The sequence below is a fragment of the Marmota monax genome, unplaced genomic scaffold (assembly GCF_021218885.2).
Source record: "Marmota monax isolate L192 unplaced genomic scaffold, Marmota_monax_Labrador192_F-V1.1 WCK01_AAM20220418_F8-fsc00145, whole genome shotgun sequence".
NCBI lineage: Eukaryota > Metazoa > Chordata > Mammalia > Rodentia > Sciuridae > Marmota > Marmota monax.
Window position 1 is genome coordinate 3627464 of NW_026695201.1, and position 6000 is coordinate 3633463.

Consider the following 6000-nt stretch of genomic DNA (forward strand, 5'->3'; position numbering starts at 1 on the left):
ATGAACAATGTTAGCATGATTTCTTCTCAATTTGTAATAGACACTTTTTTTTTTTTTTGGTACTGGGGATTGAACCCAGGAGTGCCCTACCACTGAGCCATATCCCCAGCCCTTTTGATTTTTTATTTTGAGACAGGGTCTTGTTAAATAGTTGCTGGGGCTGGTCTTGAAATTGGGATCCTCCTTCCTGCCTTAGCTCCCAGGTTGCTGAGATGGTAGGTGTGCACCACCACGCACAGCTGATGGTGGGGTTTTTGTAGACTAAAACAAGTTGTTTGGGATGTTTCAGAAAGAGGACCACAGCTCTGTGGAGACACACTGAGTCTTCATGGAGGCAAAATTGTGGCTGGTGACTGAGTCAGCCAAAGGGGAATGGGAACCAGCCGGGGAGGGAGCCATGGCCCAACCTTCTCTCCCTGTCACTGGCCAAGAGGTTTCTGACAACCTTCATGCCTGAAGACCAACAGCAGTAGAAAACTGGCCATTTGCACAGGTTCCAAGCATTACCCTTAAGTTCCTTGATTGGGCGATTTACCTTTTCAAATCTGCTAAGAGGAGGTGATTTTTTTCTGGGTTTCTTTCCAAGTTTGGGGCATGTTTGGGGTTCTGAGATAGGAAATACGCCCTGCTGCTCCCCCTAGTTGGAGTTGGAGAGGCTGTATGCGGTGCTGGCGGGAGCCGAGCACAGCTGCCACCATCGCTTGGGCCGGCTCCATGCCTCCCTCGGCCAACAGGTCTCCCAGTGGGCAGAGCAGTAAACTCCCTCATCCTGCTGGCAGCTTCGGGAAGCGGGGACATGGCTGGGTACCAGGAAGGGGGTTGAACGGGGAAGCAGAGGCTCAGGCAGAATTGAGGAATCAGGGTGGGTAAGAAAGAAGGGTATAAGATACAGGATCTTTGATACGCAGTCTCCTCAGATCCTAAGAAAGAACCCTGAACACAAGCTTGTCTTCTATCTCCCATGCTTTCTTAACTCTTTAACCAGTGAAGATCCCTTCTGCCCAGGGGCTGAGGGAGGAGCACAGCCACCCAGATGACTTACTGGGCTCCAAAACACATTCTCTCTGCAGTCATGATGCTGGCACCTCACCAGATGTCTCTCGTGCCCTGAAGACTGTGTGACTGCCTGGAGCATCTTAGGGGCCATGCACCTCTCGATTTCTTAGCCTCCTTCTCCCTCTTCCATCTAGGCCTTGTTCACCCTGTGCCTTCTTCAATGCTTCATTTTCTAGCCTCTTTCCTTTCTTAGGGAGCTTGCTTTCCTCCTGCTCATTGCCACTTCTCTTCCTGCTGACCCATGCGGAAGTTTGAATAAATGACACGCCCCCTCCCCAGGACCCAGCCTCCCTCTACCTATGTGATACCTCGTTCCTCGGCGCTAACACCAAAGGCTTTCCTACCAGGTTTTCTTCAGCCTGTTTTGATTAAAAGCCTTTACTCTTTTCTCTTTTCAGCTTCTGGGTTACTGCTTCCAAATGCACATCTTAGGAGTTGTTTTTTTTTTTTTTTTCTCAGTACTAGGGATTGAACCTGGGGGTGCTCTACCACTAAACTATATACATCTCACTCCTTTTTATATTTTTTATTTTGAGACAGTCTCACTAAGTTGCCCGTGCTAACCTTGAATTTGCAATCCTGTTTCAGCCTCCAGAAGAGCTAGAATTACAGGTGTGCACCACCACACCCAGCTGATTTTTTTCTCATCTAAATGCTGGTGTTCTATACCACAATCCCACTGTATTCAGTAGGACTTGGTTTCTTTGAGGGAACTTATTCCTAATAAGACCTAGGAGATTGTGTGTGTACTTGAAATCATTTGGTAGATGTGGTGAAACTAGCCCAGAGGACTGATGTAGCTTGCCCAGGGTCACACAGTAAATGAACAAGTTAGGATTAGAATATTTTATACCTACACTGGCAGCCACAGCAGGAATAAACATTTTGTTGAGCATGGCTATGGGTAAAGCCCTCTTCCCCAGCATCGTGAAAGGGTAAGAGATACAGTGCCTTCCCTTTGAGATGCTGGATCCAGAGTCTAGGTGGCAGATAAATAACCAGGTGTGGCTATGTATGCTTCGTGCAGGATTAGTGCCCTAAATAAGTTCGAAGGATGGAGGGTTTGGCTTGGGCACAGGGCCAGTAAGGAGAAGCCTCTTGTGGGAAGTGTTCTAAACCAGATTTTCTGGTCTGCCACAATGCCGTGTGACCTTGGGAGGGGCATTCCCCTTCCCTGGGCTCCTGTGTTCTCATCTGTAAAGTGTGGATTTAGACAAGGGACTGTTCTCTCAGGTCCACACTAGCTCCGTCTGTCTGGTTCTGTGTAGGGACAGCTGGAGGTGTAGCCTCCTCTCTCACCTCCCTTTTATCTACGTCCCTCAGGACAGGGACCATTTAAAAGGTTGGTCAAGTTTTGTGGTGCAGTAGTGCACGCCTGTAATCCCAGTGACTCAGGAGGCAGAAAGATCACAAGTTGGAGGCCAGCTTGGGAAAGTTAGTGAGGCCCCTGTCTCAAAATAAAAAAAGGGCTGGGACGGCAGATCAGACGTAAATCTCCTGGGTTCAATCCCCCAAGTCCCCAGTACTTCAAACAACGACAACACAAACAAGAGGCTGATTAATTCTTGAACTCTGAAAGACAGCACTAGGCACTAGGGTCAATCCTAGGAAGAGGCCTCCGGGACACCATTGCCCCCTAACCCAGGAACAGTAGGAAATTTGGGAAATTGTGGCAGAAGACTATACAGAAACCCTGTCCTTTCAACATTCCATTCTCAAAAAGCTAGGATGAAAAAGAAAGCTTGGCTGGGCTGGCTGTAGTTGAACTAGGAAAGAAAAGAGAGGTTCCTGAAAGGTTGGGGTTCCAGCAGGCCTCGGGAGAGATTTTTATCGTTTCTTGAATTCAAACCCAGAAGGTCCGGGAGTTCCACCCTCTGTAGAGAAGGACTCCATGTCCAGTTGGGAGAAAACCGGGCAGGAGTGGAGGTCATCTCAAGAGGCCTACGGAGCAGCCATCCCTCTGAGATGATGCAACTGTTAGCAAATGTTACCAGCCTCTGGCTCAGGCTGGGTGACGCCTCAGGAGCTGGAGGCTAGGACCCTGGAGTCCCCCTTTCTCTCTCCCCCAACTCACAACTGAGGAGGGGTTACAGAACCTAGGGAGAAGGAGCAAAACCTGAGATAAGAAAGGATGTCCAGCAAAAATGAGCTCGAGAAAGGCAACTGAGGAAGTGGAATTCCCAGCTGGGCGGAAGGAGGAAGGGGAGGGATAGCTGGAGAGGGAACCAAGCCTGAGGGGAGAAAGGCCAGGAGGGCGTGGCCAGGAGGGGAGTAGGCCCAGCACTGGTGGTGACAGATGGGTGGACACAAAGAGGAGAGCTTCGGGGAAGACAGATGGATGGGGGAGGGAAGAGAAGAGGCTGGGGGCGGGGGCGGTGCAGTGGTTGGAGGCCCTAATGAGATTGGAGCTGAGGAGAGGTGAGTGGAGAGGAAGAAGAAAGGCGAGGCCGACTTAGGAGACAAAGGCAGTAAGGTCCAGGGGGCCAGGGGCGAGAGGGCTCCGGGCTGGGCCCTGAGAAGGGGGGCTTCCAGGGGGCTGGCAGCAGAGAGGGTGACAGATTGCGTAGTTAGCCAGAGTGGAGACCCGCTGTCACCTTCTAGAGGCACAGATAGGTGGAGACAGAGGAGGACAGACCGACAGAGACCATGTGGAAATGGACAAGGAAACTCGAAGATGAAGCTGCTCCACAAACGCAACAGCTCCTGCCCAGGCTCCTCCTCCTGCCTGCTTTGCTCCTGTGACCCCCAAACACCACCAGCCTCTTACAAAATAACACCCTGCCATGGGCCACTCCTGGGGAAGGGTCAGGCAGTATGGCACAGCAAGGGTTAACGCCGTCTGCTCTCCCTGCCAGCCGCTTGCCTGGTTGGGTCCCTAGGGCTCCCCACATATGTCACCCCCTCTCCTGCCAAACCCACTGCTTCTCAGCTCCTCCAGGCCCTCCCCCACCCTCAAGGATGGGCCCAGGCCCCTGTGTCTTCCCTACCCACCAACTCCCTCCCCCAACAATCTACCTACAGGCTGTCAGGGGACAGAAAGAGATTTGTGAATCGCCATCTGAAAAAGTGAATGTCTATAAAATGCAAAATAACTACAATAAAACACAAAGACATAACTCTCCTCCCCATCCCCAAGCCCTGCTCCTCCTGCCCTCCTTAGAGCAAAGGCCCCCACAAAACTCCAAGGGTTCTCCTTGCCCCTTGGGGCGTGGGGCTGACCTCAGCTCTCCCCAGCTTTTCCGCATCATGATGCCTTAGATACATGTGCGTATGAAACTTCTTGCTGCCTTTAAATCACCATGCAAATGTAAGGGGTTGGGCACTTTACAGTTGACCCAGCACTTTTCCACTCGTTATACCTGGATGTCACACAGTTCTATGGAAAAGGTAACATTATCCCCATTTCACAGATGGCAAAATAAGGCTCAAGGTTAAGTGACTTATCCAAGGTCACCAGGACTTGGACCCCAGGTTCAGTTCCTTTCCACCATTCCATGTTTTAGCTTCTCTTTATTACACATGAATGTTCTTTTTAGCTACTACCCTAAGGAGCCAAGACTGAATCCCTGAGTGAAGCCTGGGGCTGGGGGCCCCAAAGTCAAGGATCCTGGTTTGACAGATGCAGAGGAGGAGGAAGTGGTCCCCAGAGCATGTTCTCACTTGCACTAGAGATAGCTCCAGCCGGGTGCTACAGGCATGGAGTTTGTGCGACTGAAGTATCTGAGCTAAACATCCTACAAGGGGGGAGGCTGGCACTGGGGGTTGGCTCCTTCTTCCCTTTCCATACATCCTTTGACTCTTATTTCTTTATTCATTTGGTACCAGGGATTGAACCCAGCAATTAACCACTGAGCCACATCCCCAGCCTCCCTTTCCACTTGAGTCTCTCCCAGTTCTGATTCTGTTTTCCTCAACATCTTACATGTAAGGCTCTGAGGCCCTCATTTCAGTAAAAATCCCTCGCCTACATTCTGTTTCTCTGCTCTCCAAACTTGTCTCCTATACTTTTCCTGTTTCCTCTCAATTGTCTGTTCTCTGCTTCCCCCATGTCTAGGTCTCCTTTCTGTCTTGAGGTCTCCCTCAGACTGTCTCCCAGGATCAGCATCTCTCCATTGTTGAAGAGCAACGTTTTCTCCATGTTTGCATTCACCTGGGTCTCCCGAACGGCCTCCAATTTTCAGATCTCTCCCCACCTCTATCTCTCCCATACCTTGCATCTCTGAGTCTTCTACAAAGCCTTGGCGACCTTGCAATTCTGCCCCACCCTCCCATTTTTTATCTTTGTCTCCCCTGTGTCTGTCTCTCCCCAACTGTGTGACCCCATTTCTCTGTCTCCCCATTTCTCTGTCTCCCCATTTCTCTGTCTCCCCCATTTCTCTGCCTCCCCCATTTCTCTGTCTCCCCCATGTCTGTTACCAATAACTCTGTGGTTTCTCATCTTTTTTCTCTCTCTCTCCCTGTGTCTCCCTCATCGTTTCCCTCTGCATCCCCTCTCTTTATTTATTTCTCCTCTCCCCTCTGGCTCTCTCTCCCGAGTCGTTTGGTCTCCCAATTCCTTGGATGGGTTGGAGGGCAGGAGGGTGGGGGAGGTAGAACTGTTGTTGCTGGGGGCTCATTAGGTGGAGATTGGTTTTTAATCAGCACCATGGCAATGATGATGCAAGAATTGAGATGCCACCTGATCCCCTGCCCCCCCCACCCAAGCCTTCTTTCCCCTCCAGCTCAGCCCATCTGCTGGAGCCTGGGCACCTGTCGAGGCCTGCCCAGGTGGGAGTTGGCACCTCCCAGACCTGGGGGCAGGGAGAGCAGGGGGAGTTGGGGAGGAATTATGGAACTCTCCTTAGGGAATGCCTCAACTGGAGAAAGCCCAGAAAAGATTGATCAGTCGCAGAGAAGTGGCAAACTCCTCCCTGTCTGAAGGCTGGCTGTGCTCCTGCTAAAGTC